Source organism: Podarcis muralis, chromosome 13 (assembly GCF_964188315.1).
Source record: "Podarcis muralis chromosome 13, rPodMur119.hap1.1, whole genome shotgun sequence".
Lineage (NCBI taxonomy): Eukaryota > Metazoa > Chordata > Lepidosauria > Squamata > Lacertidae > Podarcis > Podarcis muralis.
Window position 1 is genome coordinate 34,867,217 of NC_135667.1, and position 23,352 is coordinate 34,890,568.

At 43.2% G+C, this 23,352-nt stretch overlaps 1 protein-coding gene across 6 annotated transcripts in view; it reads right to left on the reverse strand.

The window, feature by feature from the left end:
- SPOP (speckle type BTB/POZ protein) overlaps nucleotides 1-23,352 on the reverse strand; it is a 50,254-nt gene that overhangs the window by 17,437 nt on the left and 9,465 nt on the right. For 2 of the 6 annotated variants that reach the window (XM_028701942.2, XM_028701943.2), the window contains exon 2: nucleotides 6,369-6,423. The exons of the other annotated variants lie outside the window; for them this stretch is intronic. The gene's annotated coding sequence lies outside the window, so the exon portion shown is untranslated. The remainder of the gene's footprint in view (nucleotides 1-6,368; nucleotides 6,424-23,352) is intronic. 6 annotated transcript variants of the gene reach the window in all.

Below are 23,352 nucleotides of genomic sequence, written 5' to 3' on the forward strand. Positions count from 1 at the left end.
ATAACTGTATATATACAGTTCAGAAACTTCAGCTACTGCAGAATCCAGCAGCCAGGTGGCCCACTGGGACAAGATGGCTTGAGCATATTACATCAATCCTGGATTGACTGCACTGGCTGCCAATTAGTTTCTGTGCCCAATTCAAAGCACTGGTCACAGCCTACAAAGCCTTAAATGGCTCAGGACTGCAATACTTTGAGGACTGCCTCTTTCCATATTAACTGACCTGGGCCCTGCAATCATAATATGAAGCCCTTCTACGTGTGCCTCCTCCACGAGAGATCCGGAGGGTGACAACATGAGGCTGGGCCTCTTCTGCAGTGGCTCCCTGTTTGTGGAATGCTCTCCCTGGAGAGGTTTGGCTGGCGCCTTCATTATACTCCTTCAGGCATCAGGCAAAATCGTTCCTCTTCAACCAGGCCTTTGGCTGATTGACATCTGATGCCCTTTTAAATGTGTTGTAGAAAGGGGAGGGAATACTGGCTTGTTTTTTTTCTTATTTTTATTATGTATTTTGTATTTGTTTGCATTGTAATTTTATGTTGTGAACTTGCCTGAGATCTACAGATGAAGGGTGGTATGTATGTGTGTATAAATGTTGTAGGTTATGTTTTTAGGCTGTGCAGCGCCTTGAGATATTGTATATGAAAGTGTCTAAGCATAAAAACTATCTTAAAAAATAAAATATGTGGCTCACTTATGTTGGGAAGATTATAAAGTGGTACCTCGGTTTTCGAACATCTCGCAAGTCGAACGTTTCGATTTTCAAACGCCAAAAACCCTTAAGTAATTGCTTCAGTTTTCAAACGCTTATTGGAAGTCAAACGTGCCACACAGCTTCCGTATTGAGTTTTCCGGAAGTAAATGCTTCAGTTTTCGACTATTTCGGAAGTCGAATGGTCTTCTGGAATGGATTACGTTTGAAAACAGAGGTACCACTGTACCTTAGATTTGCTCCTCAAAGCCTTGCTCACATGCTTTGGTGGAGTAGCTCAGATAAAGAAGAATTGCAGATCCTTTTCTTTGTGCACTGTGGCTTGCTGGTTCCCTCTACAACCAGCACCATCCTTTTCTCAGACTTGCAGAACTATGAGCTACCTGCCCATCCAAAGCAATCTGGGTCCTCTGGGAGCAGCACAAGGCTCTCTCTTCCCATCCCTCGTGGCTCCCTAACACACTTGGCTGCTAACAGCTGGCAAAATGTGTGTATCCACCAGCCCGACAAAATCTAAAATTAAAAAAAGAAAAAAACACACCAAAACAATCAAAACTGCCACAAACAGCAGAGGTGCGAGAGATAAGCTAAAGAAAAAAACAGATGTTCTCATAGAATTTGCAGTGGGGGGAAAAGGGAGAAATGAACAGAACTGCTGTTTTTTGTTCACGTTCCAAAAACAACAAACCTCTCTCATATATATATTTTTAAAATTGGCACATTAGTTCCAAGCTCTGATACAATTTTTTTTCAGATGCTTTCTACCTTCCAGGGTGCCGAAGATATAAACACATTCTTTCTCTATTCTAAGTAGAAAAACTGACACAAACTCCTTAAATAACAGATGTACAACCATCAGCGATCCAAGACAATTGCCTTCCTGTACACTTTGCACTCTCCAGAAGGCTGGTAATGAGATGAATGCTACCTCTACAAAAATCTTCATGTTAAGTAAGGAATAAGCCTGTTTTCCTACTGCAACAACAGTGTTTTGATATAGCACCCTAGTTGGGGTGTATCAGGCCTCATGCACACAACACCTGGACAAATCTGTTCACACCATCCCGCAAAGGGTCAAACCTGCACATCAGAGTGTCATTTTCCCTTTTGCTGGGAGCTACTACTAGCAGGTCTTTAATCCAAGCACTTTTTCCACTGCCATGTACAGTGGTACCTTGGGTTACATACGCTTCAGGTTACAGACTCTGCTAACCCAGAAATATTACCTCGGGTTAAGAAGTTTGCTTCAGGATGAGAACAGAAATCGTGCTCCGGCGGCGCGGCAGCAGCAGGAGGCCCCATTAGCTAAAGTGGTGCTTCAGGTTAAGAACAGATTCAGGTTAAATACGGACCTCCTGAACGAATTAAGTACTTAACCTGAGGTACCGCTGTACTTCTCAATAGCCATGCCAACAAGCCAAAGCACTACTGAAGCCCCGCTTTTATTCACTTATGTCAGCAGCAGTTGCTTTAGCTGCCGTCACATATGCTGCAGTGTTTAGGCAGTGCTGCACAGTGGTCGGAGTGCTGAACAAGGTTTCGGGTGAGCCGAGTTCAAATCCCCTCTCAAGTATAATTCATGAGGCTCACTGGGTGCCCTCAAGCCTCTGCCACTTCCCCTTCCATCTCAAAGCATTGGTGCGAGATGAAAATGGGGGGGGGGGGAGAAGTACAACTCTGAGCAACCTGATGAAAGAATCACAGAATCATAGAGCATTGGAAGGGGGCGACGAGGGTCATCTAGTCCAACCCCCTGCAATGCAGGAAACTTTCACCCATCGTGGGGCACAAACCCACGACCCTAAGATTAAGAATGGGCATAGGCAAATTTGGCCCTCCAGATGTTTTGGGTCTACAACTTCCATCATCCCTGACCACTGGTCCTGTTAAGCTAGGAATGATGGGAGTTGTAGTCCCAAAACATCTGAAGGGCCGAGTTTGCCTATGCCTGATTATAAGAGTCTCATGCTCTACCAACGGAGCTATCCCGGCTGACAGGGTGGGACAAAAATGCAATAACGCCACAGCTGGGCACTCTCTACACACAGAAATCGGGCAACTTGAACTAGGGATGGAAGATTAAAAATTCAGGTAGGTAGCCGTGTTGGTCTGATGCAGTCGAAATTAAAAAAATTAAAAAATTGTCCAGTAGCACCTTAGATACCAACTAAGTTTGTTCTGGGTATAAGCTTTCGTGTGCATGGTATCTGAAGAAGTGTGCATGCACACGAAAGCTTATACCCAGAACAAACTTAGTTGGTCTCTAAGGTGCTACTGGACAATTTTTTAAAAAAATATATATTAAAAACCACTGCTAAGAAATCACTATGGTGGGTCAAAGGGAAGTTTCACTTTACCTCTGGAGCTGGTATGGGAAACTTGTGGCCTCCCAGATGCTGCTGAACTACAACTCCCATCATCCCTCAACACTGGCCTTGCTCACTGGGGTTGATGGGAGTTGTAGTTCAGTAACATGTGGAGCACCAACGGTTCCCCCATATGTCTTAGAAGACGTGGACCAGAATCTGGTGAGCAGAGGCCACAAGGTTTCCATTTTTTAGTGATCGACACCAAAAAAGCTATTCATAGACCTACCTGCCATGTATCTGCCTAATAACTCTTTTTCCAAGCAGGGGAACAGGCTGCTGGTCCCAGCATAGGGTACGGGTTTGAGTGCTTAGCTGCAAATGGACCCCTTCATTTTTTTAAGTAAAGCTGCATGTTTTAAAATTCACGAAATAATACATTTAAACTACACATTTCTAAATATTCTCTCAAATAAACACTTTAAACTTTTTTTAAATACTTAAAAAGAAGAAGTCAAAAACTGTTTCAGAACATATGAGAATTGCAAATGCCAGAGGGTAACTAAGTTCCAATCAACACATTGGTCCAAGAGATGCAGGTCAGGTCATACTGGAACAGGCAAATTTCTAATTTCTCAAGCATCCCTAGTTGGAACGTAATGCCTGGGGCTTGCGCGACAGGCAACCTATGACCTGATTCTCAGGTGAAATGAAACCACTGTTTAAACATTAACCAAAGCTTATGTCTGAACCCAACACAGTACCTTAACTATGGTTTGTTCAGGAAAAGAAACCATTATTTGTTGCTGGCTTACTGAACTTAGCTATGGCTTAGCACATGCAAACCCAGGCTCCTCCTTAACCCATAGCATGTGGTCTCTTTTATCACCCTGCCCAAACAGCACACCAAGTGACAGAGACACCAGGCAAGAGTGGCTGGAAAATAAAGCCTCTCTCCGTGCTCAGATCCTCTTCACTGGCACTTTCCCTGAAGCCAACATTGCTGCTGCAACACACACACCATTGACAACCACACCTGCACTCCCCCCACAACACCTGCTGCTAAAGTTTTTTAAGCCACACGTGTCTCATCCAATTTCCAAGTAACATTCCTGCACAAAGACCTTTGGAGCGTCACGTTTGTGCTGCTAGGGTGGGCGCTTCAAACAGGCCGATGTTCACACCTCTGCAGAGTTGGGCAGCTTAGCAGGGCTGGGGTTTTACCAGACTTTTTAGCAGCTGGAAGAGGTGTGCATTTTAACACGCAAAAACAGAAATTGTATGGGTCAGAGGGTTAAGATACAGAGGGGAGGCGAATTTCTGTTTCCAAACAAATGCACTTTACCCACATAGCTAAAGGTTCCCTGCTACTTTACGCTTTGATAGCAAAGTACAAAAGAGAGTCTGTTGAGTAGGGTTCAAAACCTCAGGTTTGGATCCTGAAATTCAAGCCAGCCAACAGGTGAAACGACTTAAAAGTTTGCATTAGTAAAAGCAGTCTTTCAGCAGCAGAGTGCTTACTAAGCGCAAAGCATAAATTCATTATGACACTTGATTGCTGGTTGGGGAAAGGAAAACAAAAAAGCATGGTTGTACAGGGGAAGAAAGGGGTTTGAAAAACTAAAAGGTGCAAAGGAGTAGGGGCATTTGTTTATTGGGAGAATGGAAGGGGAGAGCAGCTGCTTAATGGCAGCTGCACTGAAGATCGCAGAGATTTCCACACCCTCGCTCTCACAGCCAACTAATAGGAAGGGAAATGGTGACACTGTGAGGCGATGCCGGTCTATGAGAAACAACAGACTTAAGGGATGTAAAGCAGAGAGGCAGCTGAGGGTGGGCAGAGTATGACAAAACAAGCCATAGTTACTTTTGCATTTCACATCACATTATGTTCGTTTATATACCGTATTTTTTGCTCTATAAGACTCACTTTTTGCCTCCTTTTTAAAAAGTAAGGGGAAATGTGTGTGCGTCTTATGGAGCGAATGCAGGCTGCGCAGCTATCCCAGAAGCCAGAACAGCAAGAGGGATTGCTGCTTTCACTGCGCAGTGATCCCTCTTGCTGTTCTGGTTTCTGAGATTCAGAATATTTTTTTTCTTGTTTTCCTCCTCCAAAAACTAAGTGCGTCTTATGGTCTGGTGCGTCTTATAGAGCGAAAGATACGGTAATCCAGAATATGCACGGCTGACAAAGCCCGGTTGGGCGAAACAAGGAATTATCCTGGAATCCTTGTCTTATTTTCTGCATGTGCCATTCTTCCAAGTTTTTCGTCTGATACCTGCATACAAGAAATTCTTAAAAGCATCTTCTCGTGGAACACGACAAGCTTGATATAAGAATTCCACACCGTGGATATTGCCAGTATAAGAACTGAATCGATTGTATTTCCTGATCAGTCTGCTGGACTTTAATTTCTCATACAGTGGTACCTCGGGTTACATACGCTTCAGGTTACAGACTCTGCTAACCCAGAAATAGTACCTCGGGTTAAGAACTTTGCTACAGGATGAAAACAGAAATCGTGCTCCGGCAGCGCGGCAGCAACGGGAGGCCCCATTAGCTAAAGTGGTGCTTCAGGTTAAGAACAGTTTCAGGTTAAGAACGGACCTCTGGAACGAATTAAGTACATAACCAGAGGTACCACTGTAATATGTTTTGTTTATATAAGTTGGTCTATAGAACCATATATTTTGATATATGTTGAATTGCATTTAAAAAGAATTTATATAGTTACATACAGCCTGTTACGTATGTGTTGTTATCAGTACAGTGGTACCTTGGGTTAAGAACTTAATTGTATGTAACCCGAGGTACCACTGTAGTTACTTCTGTAGAGAATGACGTCTGGTGGTGCAATCAACAACTGTTAAATAAGTCGCGGTTTAAGAATGGCCTAGCATGACATGCGCACTGCACCTACGGCTTATGAAAGGGGCACGTGGTGCCGGTGCACACTGCTCAGATTGCGCACACCCAATCTTTCCTGTGTCACGCCGGAAGGAAGGAAACCAGAGGGCTAGCTTAGCAATATGTGCAAACCACAACCTGCGGCTTGTGTCTGTCCAAGCAAACCCCCTTTTGATTGCTTACTTGTGGTAATCCACAGTTTGGCTTCCCATGGCATCATCATCATTATCATTATTATTATTAAACTGAATTTATATACCGCCCTATACCCCGAGGTCTCAGGGTGGTTCACAGAATAAAATCAAAATATAAAACCAAAAAATACACAATCAAAATAAAACCAACAACCCAATAATGGTTCCCCCTCCAAAAAAAACCTTCACATTTTAAAAGGGCATAGAAATCAGGCCACTGTAGTTTTCTAAAAATACCAGCTTACATGTAACGTGGAATCCCAGCTCAGAGAACCGCAGAGACAAAGCGCAGAGACAAAGCTGAAAGAGAAAGAATGCCGAAGGCTCAGATTTCAAATGTGTGGCTTTCTGAAGCCTCTCCCACATTTTCATAAAACTATCTGCCTGCATGTTCAATGGTGAGGGCTACTTAATTTGCCATGTGGTATGTGCCTAGTGTTGCTATGAAGGTAACATCACTAGCCTATAAATCTGACTGGATTAGTGTGAACTGTTCCGAGAATTGCTAAGGTTGAAAAATGGTATATATTTTATACAAATATCCCCCAGAGTGGCTGGGGAAACCCTGTCAGATGGACAGGGTAATAATAATTAATAATAATAATAATAATTCTACAGGTAAATACTTACAGAAGACACACAGGAAATAATCCCTCTTGTGGTCTTTATTTTTTGTTACTGCTAGTAGTTTTTACAGCCCACTTCTGAAGCAGAAAAGCATTCATAAAGCAACTCACAATACAGCTAAGATTATGGATGCATATTTATAACATAAAGCGTAATAAGAACTAAACAATACAGTTGGTAGTGTTAAACTAAGTTTTACTCAAAGAAGACCCACTGAAATTAATATTCACAACTTAGCCATGATCACATTTGGGCTTTAGAGGCAATCCCCAGAATGTAACCCCCATGCAAATTGCAGGCTTACTGAATTTTTGCAAGTAATGGGAAATTCTAAGAGCAGGGAATTCCAATGCTCCAGTCAGGAAGTCTGAAGTGGCAATGTCTTCTGTTTGATTCTGCACATAGTTTAACCAACAATCTGCAGAGTCATTTGTGTTTGTTTGTGTGTGTAAGGGAGGGATGACAAGATCCACCTTTGGATATGGAATGGCACAGATTTTTGAGTATATAAAGGTCTAGGGGCATATTTGGGGCATGTTTTTTTAGTCAGAAGTTGGCCACAGGAAGGGAGGGAAGCAAAGTCCTTCACGCCACCAGGCCAAAGCTGGGAAAAGGAGCTCCTGGCCACAGGAGCTTCCTGCAGCCAATCAGAAGCTGCCCTTTGGTTTCCAAACGTTTTGGAACCTGATTGGACTTCCAGAACGGATTCCGTTCGACTTCCAAGGTGCAACTGTATTCCATATAACCACCCTGAGCTAACCAATTCTCATCTTCTTTCCTAAGTTGCTGCTCCATCTACCAATCCAGCTTCTTGCCCCAAATTACATTCTATACTAAGGACACTAAGAGGAAGGTGGGTTATCCTGCGTGTCTGGGGAAGGAAAACTAAGGAGGAGATTCAGGACGGGTTTCCATTGTATCATATAAAAGGAAGATTTGCTAAAAACCAAGAATTGTCAACTGTGTAGCCCCATTGCAAACCACACAGACACACACACACCATGTTAAAACAGAAAAGGGGGGGGGGGGTAGTGAATCCCAGCACTGTGGAAAGAAAAGTAAGAAGTAACCAACAGAAGGTGTTAAAAAAAAAAATCCATCACAAAACAGACAAATCTGCACATACCATACACATCTGGCTTAAAGCAAGCTGATAAGAGTATTATCAACACAGTTCTGAATCACCAAGAGAAAATTAAATAGATTTTTCAAAAGGCAACAAAGCTTTCAGAAACACAGCAGATATCGAGATTAGCCTGGCACAGAGAGATTACCCGCCACGCTGCTTCACTCTCTGAAAAGAAGATTTCACACACTGCCATGCCAGGGCATCAAATTACTACTTGGAATGAGCCATTAATTTGAATCCTGCTGTGCAGGACTCTCCATAAGCAGAAGCTTCCTAGGTTTTTACACACCCTTAGGACACCACAAGATCCATGGAAGCTTGCTGTGAGATGAGGGAAGGGAAACCTGTGCAGGCTCAGGCATTCCTCCCACTCCCACTAAGTGCCTGGTGGTGGGTGGGGAGGGCGGCAAGAGCAGCAAGAACCCAACAGGGGTTGGAAATGGGCAGCTGAAATCAAGCTTACAGGCTTCTGAAATTTCCCCAACCAAGTCCCAACAATAATAGGGATTGGGACTCCAATTTCAACTCCTAACAACCCGCTAGGCAGGACAAACCAAGAACTAATGTGTGTACTCATTGTAGACACACAAAGCCAATCTGAGATGCTGACATTCGCCTGAGTGAGGCCAAAATGCAAAGCAGGTGGATTCTTCCTGGATTTGATTATATCAAGAAGCGGTGTTGGGGAGCGAATGGAATGCCAGACTAGGATCTGGGAGACAAGGGTTCAAATTCCCACTCGGCTAGGAAGCCCACTTGGCGGCCTTGGGCCAGACACACTCTCTCTCTCAGCCTAACAGGAGAAAACAGGAGTAGGGAGAACCAAGCATGCCAACTGGAGCTCCTTGCTAGAGACACAAATGTAATACATAAAGGAGACATCCTGTAGAACAGGAGTTGGGACTGCTCACAGGGTCCTTGCTACACCCTATACTTGCATAAGATAACAATTGCAGACACAAAGCTACAAAGCAAAGCCTGACGTTGAAACTAGTTCTGGGGCTCAAATTAAGACCTGCTGCCAGCAGGATAATAAAAAATGTCATGCAAATGTCTAGGATTCCTCCGGATTATAGAGGGGGCTATGGCATGGCTTGCTTTGCATGATCTCAGGAAAAGCACTGATTATGTCAGTAGAGAACACCCCCCACTCCCATGCCAGTGTGAATCCCATGGCTCTAGAGCAGTGTTCCCCAACCTTGGGTCTCCAGCTGTTTTTGGACTACAACTCCCATCATCTCTCAATACCAAGACCAGTGGTCAGGGATGATGGGAATTGTAGTCCGAAAACAGCTGGAGACCCAAGGTTGGCGAACACTGCTCTAGAGGACTGTACATTAGAAATGACCCTGGAAGGAATAAGCCCCCCTCATCTGTTCCATTAGCACTTTTGGCAAATTTGGGTGGGTGAGATGCACTAGGAAGCTGGAAGGGAGATGTGGTTTTAGGGACTAGCAACAGGTTGTATGAGAAGGAGAACAATCTGAACAGAGGATGGAGCAGTGGAAGATGGCCCATTAGGACAAATGGAAGTCTGCTCTCAGCCAGTCTGCTTACTTACCATCAGTCTAAGTTTCTTCCACTTTGGTTTCAGTACTGTAGAACTTGGCAAGGAAGAATTTGGCAAGAAAACGAATTAGTTGGATCTGCTGCCATCCGTTCTGGCTCCACTTACTCTTGTATTCTGCCCTACCAGCCCCAACTGGAACCAACGACCACTTAGAGCAGCCTTTCTCAACCTGTGAGTCCCCAGATGTTGTTGACCTACAACTCTCATCACCCCTAGCTAGCAAGGCCAGGGCTCAGGGGTGATGGGAGTTGTAGTTGTAGTCCAACAACATCTGGGGACCCACGGGTTGAGAACCGCTGACTTAGAAAGAGTTACATCTAAAAGACTGTAAGATTTTTGCATTTGATCACAATGTTATTAAAGACTTGCCTGGCTTTTTTGGAGTTTCTTCTTTAATTGAAGCCCATGACATGAGAGAGAGAGCGAGAGAGCGAGAGAGCAAGAGAGCGAGAGCGAGAGAGAGAGAGAGAGAAATTCTCAAGGTGTCTAAGTCAGGTTTCCATTAAGACGTGCAAGCATTTGTTAGGAGGACATTGTGCCTCTCCCATCGGCAGAAGGAAGCATTAGACGGACTCCACTATCCAAGAAAGCTGAACTGGGGAAAAATATGTCCAAGCCCTTGGCATCAACCAGTATCTAGTGGCCAGGGGAATTTCACCATCCTGACCAAACTCCTTTTGCACTATGTGGGTGGACACTTCTGGCAGACGTTTACTTTGCTTCCTTTGCAAATTGAGAGCTGGCCTCCTGCTAATATTTCTGACATGGCCCTCAGTGCTGCACACAGATCACAGCCATGACTTATATCCTAAGCATTTCACAGAAGCTCTCCAATGAATTTCCCCCTGATGGTTCATTTCCCTTCTTCAATTACATGGTCACCTATTTCAGGCTGAAGATCGCTGAAAACAACAACAGATATGTCTGATAGCTAGGTTCCTAAGAATGTTTTGCTGACATCCAGGAATCTGGAATACTGCTTCAGGTGTGTGTGTTTTTTTTAATTATTGCTTAAAAGAATTTTATTTATTAAAAGTGATTCCTAAATTCCCAAACGCAGAGGGAAAGAAAAGTCCTTGCTCACTAGAATGCCTAGAAATTTGAACAAAGAAAAATCCAAAGCTAAAGCTGAATTTCTCCACCCACACCCCAAATAATGCTTATACATCTTTAAGTTTCTAATCAGGGGTCCACAAATGCACTTGTCAGCAGAAAGCATCTCTTTTACTTGGAGAGAAAGTCTGTGATGAGAGCAAACTGAGCGATGAGCAGCAGAAGCTCATCTGGGACCTCACAGTGGTCTTCAGAGACAACTGGAAGTAGCAAAACTTCTAGCTGGTCCAAATGCTTTCAAAGGCCAGCAGAACTGCAGGGAGCAACCTCCATGCCTCCCCTGAGCTAGGGCAGACGGAACTGACAGAAACCACAAATTTTGGCTGGCTAACCAAGAAAGTGTGCAGATTTCCTGTTTCGCTGCAATTTATAAACTACCTTCAATGCAAATCTTAAACAGAGCAAAAAAGAGAACCTATAATACTTAAGGTACAGTAAAAGAAGAAAAAGGTAAGGGGACAGTATTGCCCTGCTGACAAACTCTGATTGTGATCAAACAGAAATGCAGCTAATGACTATTAATAATCCTGGAGGACTTCAACAACGCTCAAATTAGTTGGGTAAATGCAGTTTTGGATCATGAAAGGAGAAACAAAAATGTCCAGGCAAAACAAACAACCGTGCCTTGGAACAAAGTCAAGAAACCGACAGGGAGAAGACGTGTTAAGGTAAAAGGAAGCTGAAAGGCATAATTAAGAGGATCGAATCTCTGCAGAAAGCTTAGAGGTTATTTACAAACAACCTAATCGAGACTTAAACGACATAGAAAAGAAAAGACACAAACAAGGCCAAAAGTTTGCCAGTTAAGTAGACAAATGGATAGAAGGTTGCTTTCTTGTATACATGAAGATTTTTTCATTTTTTTTAAAGCACAAATTCTGGCAAACCAGATAAGAAATGACAATAAGGAAGTTATCATAGGTGCAAAACACTAAAAAACAAAAAACCCTTTAAATTCTTGAAAAGCAGGAAACCAGTCAGAGGCAGCGAAAGTGTTAAATGAGAAAAAGGGAGAAAGGGAGAAATGAAGATGAGGATATTTAGGCTGTGTATATACTGCTGTTTGCATATATTATGCTCCCACTGTTGATTTGGAAGCGGTGTCCGCACGATGTTAACCACAATCCATCCTATATCTATTTCATTGTTTCTTATGAAATACTGAATTTTGATGTTTCCCCACAAATCATCTTGGTTCAGAATTGGAAAAAAGAATCACCTACCTGCCTTTTAAATCAGTGATAGGTACACAGTCCCCTTTTCTCAACTCAGACTGAAGCTGGGTTGGGGGGGTGAATGCATCACAATGCATTATTTTGTAAGAAACTGCAGGTATGAATTGCAAATGATGTTGTGCGCACACCAATTCCCAAATCAGCAGCAGAAGCGTACTGCATGCAGAGTAAACAGGTGTGTGTACAGAGCAATAGGCTATCTTTATTTGACTCATAAAAGTGAGATATGAATGAGCTTTTTGGCCATGCCATTGGTCCCTTTGCTTCTTTCTTCGTGTAAGGAAACCAGAAAGTCTTCCATTATCTATAGTTTCACAGTTCATCCAAACTGGGAAAAGATGCTTAATGGCCAGAATATGAAGCCAACTTAAAACTGTGCCTTCATAGCCTGGCTTGTTCTGAAACAGCTAACAACTGTTTCCCAGATTCAGGTAGGTAGCCCTGTTGGTCTGACACAGTCGAAATAAATAAAAAATTTGTCCAGTAGCACCTTAGAGACCAACTAAGTTTGTTCTGGGTATAAGCTTTCGTGTGCATGCACATACCCAGAACAAACTTAGTTGATCTCTAAGGTCCTACTGGACAATTTTTTTATTTATTTCAACTGTTTCCCAGTTTAGATGAAACGGGAAACTACAGATCACAGAAGGTTTCCTGGTTTGCTTGCTTCCCTGCAATGGAAGGAAGATCAGAAAGGCAGTATGCACCCCCATAATGCTTGTTCATCTCTTGGCTCATTAAGATATTACTGTATTGTCCAAATTAGTCCATTATGTGCACTACGCTGGCAGCTGAATCATAAAAATAGTATCATGAAACTAGAAAATGTACAAAAGAGGCTTTTTAAATCCAGAATACGTGACCCTGGGAGCGCATGAAAGAAGTATATAAAACCATAAAGAAGAGAAATTCCTCTCTTCCAAAAGACCCGAACTCTGGATCCTGCCAATGAAGGTTCACAATAAATGGAAGTCCTACTTCATCCCAAATTAACTTGTGGAATTGAGTGCCACAAAATCCAGTGATGACCACGAGAGAAGGTGGCTTTAAAACAGATTAACGGACAACAGGTGTCTCGACAGCTAAATAGAACTGTGATGTTCAAAGGCGTTATGCAGAGGCTGGAGATGGGGGTAAGTATAGTAATGTCCACCAGTCCCTGCTTGTTAACTTCCTAAGGGCACCTAGCTGCCACACTTAGAAACAGGCATCCTTAGGTTGGATCCAGCAGCGTAATATTTTATATCCTTACAATTAAGCTAGCTGTGAACAGCCATGTATTCCTAGGTTTATTTATAGTGATCTGCTTTGAAACCGGGGGGGGGGGGGGACTCTGGTGCTTCATTTTGCGCTGAATGTTCTGAAAACAACAGAAAGGTGTTCTGCAGAGTCGTAACACTGGTCTGCTACTGTGAGCTGTTCCTCAAAAGCTCAGTCAAACTCTCCTCTTCCACTTCCTACCCATGATCCTTTAATTGGTGGTGTCAGTGATTTTATCTAGAGCTCATATGGGCAGTTTTGTATGCTGGAAGCATGCTTCTCTCTGAATAGTATCCATTGCCATATTTCAGATCCTAGTATTCTGAAGCCTATCTACATTATCAGAGCAATCTGTGAAGTACTGTATTTCCACGAGCAAATTGGGGGGGGGGGGTTAAAAACATAAACGTGATCCTTTGCTTTCATTCTCAAGCACAGAGAGACTGGTCACATTCTGAATGATCAGTCTGATAGTCAGTTTGCTAGGCTTTTTCTTTCCTTTGCAACACAGGATTCATGAAAAGGATATGTGCAGAGTACCTTTTCTTTGGTACGGAGTAGCCACAGAAGATTGGTGGAGTGGGTGGAATTCTGGATTACGGAACATTTTTATTCTATTCATTTTTAAACTGAAAACTAAAAGAGTAAGTGTAACTATGCGGTAAACAAAATCTCAGTTAAAACCAAGACGTAATGAATGAAATCAAAGAGCATGGCTACAATGTTGAGGTGGTGTACATAAAGAAAATCAGAGAGTTAAATTCTAGATGGGTCTCAGAATACAGTGGTACCTTGGTTTTCGAACGTAATTCGTTCCGGAAGACCGTTCGACTTCCAAAACGTTCGAAAACCGAAACCTCAATAGCCGACAGCTAGGATCTTGCACTCAGCGGAAGCCACGTAGCATGTTCAACTTCTGAGTTTGAGAACCGAAGCATTTACTTTTGGGTTTTCGGCATTCAAAAACCGAAACGTATGACTTCCGAGACGTTCGAAAACCAAGGTACCACTGCATCTGTCTTATTTCCCTGCTCCCCAGTAGTCATGGGGCAGTTCTTATTCTGGGCTTCTCATGGCTAGACAGACAGGTTTCAGGAAGATACAATCAGCAGGGCAACCGGATCCACCAAGTTCTCTCTCCAGGTTTTTACTGAGCACTTTATTTTATTTGGTGGGGAAACAAGTTTGACAGTTGTGCACAAAGTGCTGGTGACTCTGCTTTAACTGTGAGCCAACTCTGGATTTCTCCAGAGGCGAGGGCTGTTGTTTTGCATCTCGGAGTCCAGAATACTGACAGAACATGGGACAAGGCAGCTTACACAAGGGGGTGGTAAGGCAGCTTGACTTTCTACTCTTAACTTCTGTGGCTTGGCATGCAACCACATACCTTCCGGGCCTGTCCCCCTGGCTTCTTCTTCTTTTTTAACAAACACCTGGTGTCCAAATTGTTTATCAAATGCCCGCCTTGGAGCCTCTGTGCATTCCAAGCCCTGTCCAAAATTTGCAGCTTGTTCCCAGAGAGTAGATGTCAGCATAGCTAAGAAGAAGGGGAAAGAAAACACCTCAACAGATGAATCCTAACCAGAGGTCAAAGTTTCTCTGGCCAACTTCTAGCAGGGAGAGAAGACAGGAACAGAGGTAAGTTCTCCCTCTCCCTGCGGTTGTTTATTATTTCAATTTAGATCCTGCCTTTCTTCACATAGCACTCAAGGCAGCTCGCAGTAATAAAAATATAAAAACAATTTTTAAAGTCAATAACAATCTCTGTAAAAGTGAATCACCAATAAAACGAAGAAGAGCAGATAAAACCAATTCTCTCTACTCCTGCATGCCTCAGATTCCTTTTTTTTCTTCTCGAGAACTTGCGGCAACGCAACATTTGAATCGCCAAGAGCACTGTTCGCCACGCTGCCGAGGCATATCAGAGATGGGGTGAAGCAATTTCAGCAGCACAGCCCCTTCTCCCCTAAAGTAAAACAGTTTATGCAAGAAGGAGGACGAACGACTATCAGCACCTAAGCACGTCTATTCAGAAATAAATCCTAATGAATTCAATGGGGCTTAACCTCAGCTAAGCGGGGTTGGAACTGCGGCAAAATCAGTAGTTTGTGGCTAACTACAGTACTTTGTTACCAATGTTATAAACTCAAATCTATAATCTAATTACCAAATGGCAACTTAAACCTAGGCTGGGGTCGCCACAATGGAATGAATGTCTAGGCACTGTTTCCTCTGGGTTGTTGTTGTTGTTGTTGTTGTTGTTGTTTCCATTTCTATACTGCTTTATATTTTAAAGAACAAAATTACAAAGAGGTATACCACATATTAAAACATCAAATAAAGCAATCCAGAATAAAACAAATTCAAAAACAAATTCAAGCTTCAGAGAAACTATTTCAAATCCTTCTCTAAGTTTTTGCTTTCCCCAGTTGCCAACCTGGTATCCAGAGATCTCTCACAACTGGACCTGCGCCAGTTGCAAAACGCACCTGGCGCCTGGCTAATTTCGAACACTATCTGTCATCCTTCAACACGGGGGCTGCTCAGAAGCAACGGCATACCTTTCCAAGTCCTGGTTTTAATTCCTCCGACACATTTAGCTCCCACACCTCTTCAAAGCTATTTACAAACTTAAATAAAGCACCAGCAGTGTAATCCACGATCCTAAAACTAGCAGAGCCAGCAGCCCTATTCAGTCATTACTCACAGAAACAGGCAAGACAAGCGGGGCTACACTTTTAGCCCCACATCTGCTGTCCTGTGGTGCCTTCCAACTTCCGACAAGTTCAGAGCAAACCTTTAAGAAATCCTTCCAAAAGTTCAGGGTAAATGTCTGCAGCGGGGCAAGTTACAGTAGACTTATAAAAGCTGGAAGAAGCTGCTCAACAACTGGCAGGGGGCTAAATAAAGGCAAAGCCCTGCAACCCCTTTGTGCCCTTGTCCCATCATGTGAGTACCGACTGAACGGCGCTGCTTAAAACAAACTCTGTACAATTGCAACTCAGACTTTAAAAGCCTGAATCTTCAGAATGAATTTTCTGGGTGCACATTCCACAGCACTGGGACTACAGCAGAGCAGACTCTGCCCCCAATGGCTGCTGCCCCATAAGGACAGGATTCTGTGCATCACCTTGTGGGCCAAGCTACTGAAATCTATATCCAGGTGAGAAGCCTGTTCTATCTTTACCTGGTGTTAGATGCACATTTTGGATTTTTAGCAGACGACCAATGTGAACTCCAAACTTATATGTGTCATCTTTTCCTCTAAGCTTGCTTCCATAGATTTATTATGTATTGACGGAAGTAGTATTTCAGTTCTCCTAAACTTATCGCCAATCAGGTTCTCCAAGAGATCCTAAAAACCAGTCTCTATACTATTTGCCATCTTTTCTACAAATGAATATGGGAAACCGCCTTAAACAAAGTTGGTCCATGTAGCTCAGTATTGTCTACACTAACTGGCAAGGGATGCAGGTGGTGCTGTGGTCTAAACCACTGAGCCTCTTGGGCTTGCCAATCAGAAGGTCAGCGGTTCGAATCCCATGCTGGGGTGAGCTCCCACTGCTCTGTCCCAGCTCCTGCCAATCTAGCAGTTCGAAAGCACGCCAGTGCAAGTAGATAAATAGGTAGCACTGCGGTGGGAAGGTAAACAGCGTTTCCATGCGCTCTGGTTTCCGTCACAGTGTCCTGTTGCGCCAGAAGTGGTTTAGTCATGCTGGCCACATGACGCAGAAAGCTGTCTGTCGACAAAGGCCAGCTCTCTTGGCCTGAAAGCGAGATGAGCGCCACAACCCCATAGTCGCCTTTGTACCGTCCAGGGGTCCTTTACCTGGCAGATGCTCTTCAGCATTTCATGCAGAAAACACTCCCAGCCTTACCTTGAGATTCAATCTGGGACCGTCTACATGCAAAGCAGATGCACTACCATTGAGCTGTGGCCCTTCCTCAAACTATGAAGTCTAAACTACAGTTGGCAATGCCATTTCCACCAATGTGGAGGCTTGCCAGAGTTCAAAACAGACTTATTTCGGCAAGAGCAGGAATGGGAAAACTGTGGCTCTCCAGACAGTGGTGCTAGACTCCAATTCCCACCAGTATGGTCAGTGGTCAGTTCTGATTAGAATTAAAATCCAGCAATATCTGGAAGGCCACAGCTTCCCCACCCCTGGATTAGAGTCTCATTTTCATTTCTGATGTGGGAAAGTCACCATTTTTAATACAGAGGACATTTCTTCTCCTCAATGTGCGCCCATGTAAAATGACTACAGGTATGTCACGTTCTGAACAAGTTTAAGAAACCCACATTTTCTAAGGTATGATAAATCTAACTTAAGTGCCATAAGTTTACCATTGTGGGGATGTAGGAGATGCAATTACCACCTAAACATTAGAGCATGATTTTAATTGGCTACCGTTTCCATTTCAGAGCTGGCTTTTCAGACAAAGCTTTTGAAATGGAGCAGAAACAAATAAACAAGCACTGATATCTAGAGAACACGGTTGGCTGGACCCAAACAACATTAGCAGAGACAAATGGATCTGGGGACCGCCCACACCAAAGATAGTGAAATCACTCCTAATGTGAAACCTTTAATAAAAGAGATAGGTGTTAGGGACTCAGGAAGGGGGAAAAAATATCACACAAAAATGAGAAGTAGCATATTCCATAGATAATGGGAAGGTGCAAAGGCACTAATGTGAAAGACACAATAGAACCAGTATGGCAAAAGCAAGAGGTCTGATGTCTAATTAGGAGAAGGATGCACACTGATGAAATAGCAAAAGGAGTTTGAACGTCAAGCTGTAAAAGAAACCAAAGAAAAAACACTGCTCCATTTATAAGGAGGATTACTTAGCAGGCCGGAAAGGAAAATTGCTGTTAATGCTGTTCTTCAGCGTTGCCAGAGCTATATAATTTGGTATAAAGCTGTTGCTAAAAGAGAATGAGAGACAAACGTAGCAAAATGAGAGGGATGGGGAGAAGAGGTAAAGGTGAAATGGCACCTAGCTGTATCCCTATGGAAGCAGCAACCTATGATGTTCGGCGGCAATGCTTTTGGCTGCTCTTGGTGGCTAAAGGATGCCCACATGTTTCACCCTTCTTGGAGCAGCAGGGAATACAGCTCAACCAAATGTAGTTGCAAAGGGGAAAGAACCAAACCAAAAGGACAGATGGAAGGTAACAGCATGGAGCACATTTGACTCTAAACATGCATGCCTTGCCAACATATTTTCAGACTTCATGGAAAGAACTTGGTGCATCTTTCAAAAGTAAAGTTTCCAGTGTGATCTCCCCAAAGTGGATTGGGAATGTGGTGTGTGCGTGCGTTTGAACTTTCAATGCTTTGACTTCACTACGGACCTGAAATGGATCAGGGCCCCCACACCTACTATTTACATGGAGAGAAATCTCCTGCAGAAACACAGCTGGGGGTATTAGATCAGGGTCCTCCTGTATGATGGATGTGTATATTTAGTTGAATAAACTGAATAGAGTAAAAGATTATGAGTCACTGGGGGGAGTGTGCATGTATGAACTTATTTCTAGTTGCTATTTTGTTAATATTGTTTTATTAGATTTGTAAATGCCTTATTTATCTGTTAATCATGTAATATGACTTAGGCTGTAATTGTGATGTTTAGCTTATTTTTTAATTGCTGGTTTGTTAACAGTGTTTCACAGATTGCAATTGTTTTGATGATTTGTTAATTATATGATTTATGCTGTATTTGTAATGTTCCATTATATTGTTGTTATTTATGGTTTGTAAGCCGTCATTTGAATGGGAAGAAATACAATCAATTGACTTCTGGAATGATAGTCATGTTCAGTGTTAAAAACTCAGATATATAATCTAATTGACAAATGGCACCTTAAACCTAGGTTGTGATTGCCACAATGGAATGTCTCGGAGCCATTTTTTGTTTGCAGTGGAATTATTTATCATCATTTCTATACCACTTTATATTTTATAGAACAAATCTCAAAGCAGTTCACAACACATTGAAACATCAAATAAAAGAATAATTCAAGCTTCAAGAAAAATATTTCAGATCCTTCTCTAAGTGACATTTTGCTTTCCCCTGTTGCCAGTCTGGCATCCAGAGATCTCCACATGGTCCCAACTGGACCTGCGCCAGTCGCAAAATGCACTTGGCTAATTTCTAACACTGGTCCTGTTTGTTGTGTTATCTGCAACAGATGAAGTCAGCGGTTCTCAACCTGTGTGTCCCCAGATGTTGTTGGACTACAACTCCCATCATCCCTGAGCTCTGGCCTTGCTAGCTAGGGGTGATGGGAGTTGTAGTCCAACAACATCTGGAGACCCACAGGTTGAGAAAGGCTGGACTAAGTCTTAGAGCCCCTCATCTTTAAGGTGCCCCAACCCTGTATTTTTGTTTTCAGAATTCATGACCTGGTAACACTGTGATCACTGGGTGGAGAGGCAGATGCCTTGAATCAAAGCAGGAGAGAGACATTCCTCTCTTTAATGCATCAGCAAATAAGTTATTCTTTCCACAGCCTCTTACCAGAAGTGCACCCTTTGGCAAAGTGAAGTTACACAAAAACCTCCAGTAGGGCCATAGAAGTACATCGTTTTAACAGTCCACACCCAATAAGGATCTTTACAGACGCACAGAAAGACTACTTGCAGTATGCATCTTATTTCTTATTACGAAATAAAAATCCGAAGGCTCTATCAGGGCAAGCTGCAGTTCAAGAGAAAAGACAGTAAAACATAAGCAGCAAGTGCTCAAATGCCCTAAGGAACACGCCTATCTGGCAAGAAAGAGATTGCGGGGTCCAAAATTAAACACACAAGACTCAGAGCGAGAAGTTGGCCTGGCTCCAGCAAACGTTAAGAAAAGCTCTTATGTAGGGATCGCCACATTAACTTCAGCGTCACAGAGCTGTCTTGGAAGGTAATAAAGTGATCCACATATGTGAAGCTGCGTGTGCACACACGTTCCTCAGGACCTGGCCAACAAAAAGGGTGTTAATTAGCTCCTCAGTTGCAATATATCAAGTATCTGTAGTTAAAGTTGCTGAGGTTGCAGGCTACAGTTGCAGAATCACGTGGGATTAAGATCTATATAACAGTTGCATGTGCACCATTTAAGTCAGTGGTTTCCAAACCTTCTTCCCATAAACCGCTTGAAAATTGCTGAGGGTCTGGGTGGACCACTTAATAATTTTTCGGCCTTTTGTAGCAATTGTGGTGCACTTGCCAGATGCTATACGATCTTCAATTGTATTTTTACAAGCCACAGACCACCTGAATGAAACTCGTGGACCACAGTGTGGGAAACCCTGATTTAGAAAATCTGAGTTCAGTGATAATCAGTTCCAAAGTTAACAATTTCTTAGGAAACACTCATTTTTTACAGTGTGCCTTTAATTACTGGCCTTCACCAGGTTCTCCAAGTACTTGCTGGGAAAACTGGGTAAGTTGAGAAGGCAACTATATTAATCTTTCAGTGATAAAGAACCTCAACTAAACCTTTACGCTAGCAACTGATTTTTTCGTAGCTAATACAGTGGTACCTCAGGTTAAGTACTTAATTCGTTCCGGAGGTCAAACCTGAAACTGTTCTTAACCTGAAGCACCACTTTAGCTAATGGGGCCACCAGCTGTTGCCGTGCCGCCGGAGCACAATTTCTGTTCTCATCCCGAAGCAAAGTTCTTAACCTGAAGCACTATTTCTGGGTTAGCAGAATCTGTAACCTGAAGCGTATGTAATCTGAAGTGTACCTGAGGTACCACTGTACACAGCCCTCTCAGTTGCCAATATCAGGCAGGTGAATGATCAACATTTGTGACACTGAAATCTTGTAGGGGCCTGTTGGTTGATTGATTGTTAAAACGGCTTCTAAGCATTTAAATGGGGGGGGGGAGTAATGGGGCTTGGGCCCTCCCTTCCCCTCATTCACTTGCCAAAGTGGGTTTCTAGTAGCTCAAATCAGCTAGAAAAGGAGAGCTTCCTGATTAAAGATTAAGTCTAAACTAAATGAGCCATATAGTCCAGAGAGTTCCCTGTATCTTGGGCTAGCTGGCCACTCAACTTAGCAACCAGTGTTAGAAACTGAGATATATAAGCTAGGTGCCAAATGGCTCCTTAAGCCAGGGTTGCAGTCACCAAAACAGAATGCCTAGTTGCCATTTTGGGGTCAGACAGCTTGAAAGTCATATTCTTCAGTACAACTTTTTGGTTTCTGAAATTCGTTCTGATTGTGCAGATAAAATATAACGGACAGAGTTCTACAGGATGTGTTGCTAGTGTGTGAAAACTGTCAAGATCCAAGGATCCCCAGGCATGCGCTTCCAGATGGTGGAGACGTCAGGCACCATTCTGGAGCCCAGGCATCTTCACTTGGTCACAAGTGGCCAATAGTCAGGTGCAAAATGTGCCTGGCAAATTTCAAACACTGTTAGCAAGTATAAAGAACCATGTCAAAGACTGTAATATTAATCATATGTAAAGATAGAAGACAATGGACCAAATGCAGGAGCATTTTGAGAGAATTCACAAAGATGAAAATCTGAGGCATCCTCTTAAGCAACTGTTTTGGTACTTGGTTAATGATGCTCAAGTACAATTCAGATGTGCAGGTGATACCATGTGCCAGATACAGGTACATGCATATATAAATCACAGCTTTCCCCTTTAAAACGTGTGAGCATGGAGAAATTGGGTACCTGCCTCCAATACCGAGATGCAAATATGGCATCTTCCCAAAGTGTCAGCGCCACTTCTCCACTGAAAAATGCTGGCAGGTTGTGATCAGCTTGCAGGGAATAAAAGGGCTCAAGCCTTCCCACACTCATCACTGGAGACAGGGAGATTGCAAAAGTGGTGGGCATGGGAAAGGGTTAAGCACTCCCACTCCTGTCTACAACTACTTCTGTACAAATCACACACTCTCTCTCAATGCTACTCTGAAAAAGAGAAATAGAGGCAGCTGGGGCTTGGAAACACGACCTGCTGACAATGTGTAGTTCCCCCACCCCCATTCTTCTTCTTTTGTATATTTTTATAACTAATTAGCAAAATATTATAACAGCCACATGTTGCTCCAGCTTAAGAAAGCAAACATTCTTCGCAAGCCCTGCAGTTTTGCAGGGTTTTCATCAGCCATCATTAAACCAGGCTAAAAAATAATGCAGCCTAATGGATATTTAATTTATACCCTCAGATGAGAACTCCAAGTGCTCTCCTGCAAGGCTCCAGTATTTCAGCTGTTTCCCAAAATGTCTTGATTCAGGACAACCCGCTGCTCTTCTTCTGAACTAAGCACAGCAACTCTCTAGTGCCTACTTGTGTTCAGACTTTGACACAAGTTCTTTCCCTTAAGCCGTGCTAACTTATTTTGCAGCGTTTAGCCAACTCACTTTTTGCAAGCTACAAATGAGAATTTCTACTTCTTTTCCATCTGCAGAAGAGCTATGGCCTATTACTACCACTGCACATTGATTCAGAGTCGGTGCTTCTGTGGTTACCTTGACAAAAGACCTTACACTCTATTATGTGTTCGACAAGACAGAGGTGGAAGGGAGAAGTTACGGATGGAGAAACTGTGATTGAGAAAGAGGTTTGCTAGAGCAGTCAATGAAGGGAGATGAAGGAGTTGCTTGAAGGAGGCGCAGGAGGAATAGGGAACAGAATGGAAGAAGGAAGAGAGAGGAAAAATCAAAGAGTAACTCAGGGGTCAGCAACCTATGGATCATTGGCCAGAAGTGGCCCACGGGGATTGTTTAAATGGCCCACGAGCCGCCCCCGAACCAAGCCGCTCGCTTGGTGAATCCCCGCGCGCTGTGCTAAACCAGTGCAGCGTGGCGCAGGGACTCGCTTCCTCAGTGCCTGAAATCATGGGCGCGTGTGCTATCTGGCCCACAGAGGGATCTCCGCTGGAGTGAACCAGCCCAGGCGAGGTAAACCTTGCAGACCCCTGGAGTAATTAGTAGACTACATAGAGCAGCCTTTCTCAACCTGTGGGTACCCAGATGTTGTTGAACCACAACTCCCACCGCCCCTAGCTAGCAAGGCCAGAGCTCAGGGATGAAGGGAGTTGTAGTCCAACAACATCTGGGGACCCACAGGTTGAGAACCGCTGACGTAGAGAAAGTGAAAGAGGTGGAGAAATTATACACACACCCCTATATGACACCCTATAACATAAAAAGTACTCTGGGCACTTTACAATAAATAAGTAAAAAATCAACTGGCATTCCAAGTAAATAAATATAAAGGAAAATAAAACAATTAAGTCGGAGGACCTACATAAATACCACACA